Here is a 2531-nt window from a genome sequence, read left to right on the forward strand (position 1 = left end):
TTCCAGAACAGGGAGCTCACAACCTGCTGCCTCCAGTGGGGAAATGCTTGGGTACCAGCAAGGGAAGGCCCTGGCTGTCCCTGTCCCTGCTCAGTGTCCCAGCTCCCAGCTCAGTGCCTCCTAACGTACAACTCTGATTCTCCAGGGGATGGGAAGGGCTGGTTCCTGCAGCCTCCTCCACCTCCTGCCACTTTCTAAGGATTGAAGTCAGACTCAAGGGGGCCCTTCCAGGCACACAAGGCTGGAAGGGAAGTCATAGGTCCCCCAGGGCTGAGAGGGGCTGCTTTGCCTTTTTGTTCCCCCGCCTTCTGACTGCAGGATGCTCCCCAGAGTGGAAGGAGGGGAACGTCACAGATGATGGATTGAAAGGGGCAGTGGGGGTCAGTGCAGGAGGGACCTCAGGGCTGGAGGGGAACAGGCACAGAAAAGGGGGAAAGAGAGGGAGGAGTGGGGGACCACAGAACACAACAGGTGTGTGTGTCTGTGTGTGTGTGTGTGTGTGTGACAGAGACGGGGAAGGAGGCAGGTTTGTAGCTACAGAGAGAGGGAACTCAGACACTAAAAATCACAAAGTCTAGGGAGATGGGAGAGAAAGAGGCAGAGATGGTGTCCAGAGAGTCCTCAAAACACTTAACCAACACACAAAACCAGAGAGGCAGGCGCTGGACGGTCAGGGACTGCAGAGGCACAGAGACAGGCAGAGGAGACACGGGCAGGTCAGGCGGGGTGAGAGAGAGAGACGTGAGACAATGAGACAGAGACACACAAAGAGGGTGGAGACAAGGAGAGGCAGAGACAGACAGAGATATAAAGAGGAAGACTCAGAGTCAGGAAGATAAAGAGAGACAGAGAGAGGGAGAGGCAGATTGAAAAAGAAACAGGCAGAGGGAGAGAGAGTCAGAGTCGGAGACGGTAAGAATCAGACAGGGATGGAGGTGAGGAGTCGCAGGCCCCAGAGAAAGGAAAGAGAGGCCGGGGACTGGAGGTGGCCGGGGTGGGGGAGGCACACCCAGGGCTGTCCCCGCAGCCCGGCCCTGTCATGGTGGCCCTGGCCCAGCCGTGGCTAATGGTATGATTGCTTGGGGGGCAGGGGGATGGGCAGCCGTCATGGTGACAAATGAGCCGCCTGAGTCGCCCACCGCCGCCACTGCCGCGGGTGATGGATGGACCCTGCCGAGGGCGGGCGGAGGCGCAGAGGGCCAGCGCGGCCCGGGGACCCGCCAAGATCAATGCTTCCTTCTCCTGAAGCCTGGCTGGGAGGGGAGGCCTTGGGGATGCGGGCGACGTGTTTATGAAGAGCCTGGGGCGGGGAGAGATGGGAAGACAGATCCAGGGACCCAGCCAAGGAGCTGGGAGAAGGAAAGAGAGAGAGGGAGACACAAAGATGGAGCCCAGAGGCCTCCAGAGAGAGGAGGTGGGTGGGGGGAGCCAGCAGGGAAAGACAGGGAGATGGCAACAGGGAAGAGAGAGAAGAACGAGACAGAGACACAGAGAGACAGAGAGACATGGACACACACATAGAGAGACAGAGACACAGAGAGACAGAGACAGAGACACACAAAGAGAGATAGAGACATATGCAGACAGAGAGACAGAGGGGAGAAGACAACAGGGAAAGACAGTGAGAGTGAGAAGAAGAATGAGACAGAGACAGAGAGAGACACAGAGACAGAGACACAAAGACAGACAGAGACACAGAGAGGCAGAGACAGAGACACACAGAGACAGAAACAGAGGGAGAGACAGAGACAGAGGTACAGAGAGACAGAGACAGAGGGAGAGACAGAGACAGGAGAAAAGACAATAAGGAGAGAGAATAAGAATGCGACAGAGACACAGAGAAAGAGAGAGAGACAGAGACATAAAGCGTGAGAGACAGATTGGGAGCGAGAAAGAGACAGAGATGGAGGTGAGAGACTGGGAGATAACCAGAGAGACAGAGAGACAGAGAAATGGACGGGAGAATGGAGAGACACGGTGAGGGCCCCCCCCAGGCAAAGGCAGACTTGGAGGCCTCTCTCTGGGCCTCCTTCCCCCACCCACAGCCAAGATACGGAGGCTCAGAGAGGGCCTGGGAGCGAGGGAGGAGAGGGAGCCAGAGAAACGGAGATGCTGATTAAGAGGGGAAACTGAGGCAGTGAGCTCTCTCGCACTGCTCCCCGCGGCCTCTGAGAGCTGGGCCCAGGGGCCCTGGAGGGGGGCTGCCTGCAGGCACAGCCCCCATGGTGCTGAGGTGGGAGCAGAGGTGGTGGGCAGGCCCCTGAGGGGAGATCGGGGGATCCCCATATCCACTTACGGAGGGAGGGCTGGACAGGCTGGGCGAGGCTGGGGGTGGGTGGGGACTGGAGGACAGAGACCCCTTCCAGGGCTGGTGCTCACTGAGGGGTCTGCAACACACACGCGCACACACACACGCAAAAACACGACCAGAGAGAAACTGATGGGGACCCAAACACCACACTCACATCACAGATGCGCCCGCACCTGGCACCTACCACTCAAGGACCAGGGCCTGGGGTCTAGCTGGGCCC

The sequence above is a fragment of the Orycteropus afer genome, unplaced genomic scaffold, assembly GCF_000298275.1.
Source record: "Orycteropus afer afer isolate SDZICR_OR568_19922 unplaced genomic scaffold, OryAfe1.0 scaffold00099, whole genome shotgun sequence".
Taxonomy (NCBI): domain Eukaryota; kingdom Metazoa; phylum Chordata; class Mammalia; order Tubulidentata; family Orycteropodidae; genus Orycteropus; species Orycteropus afer.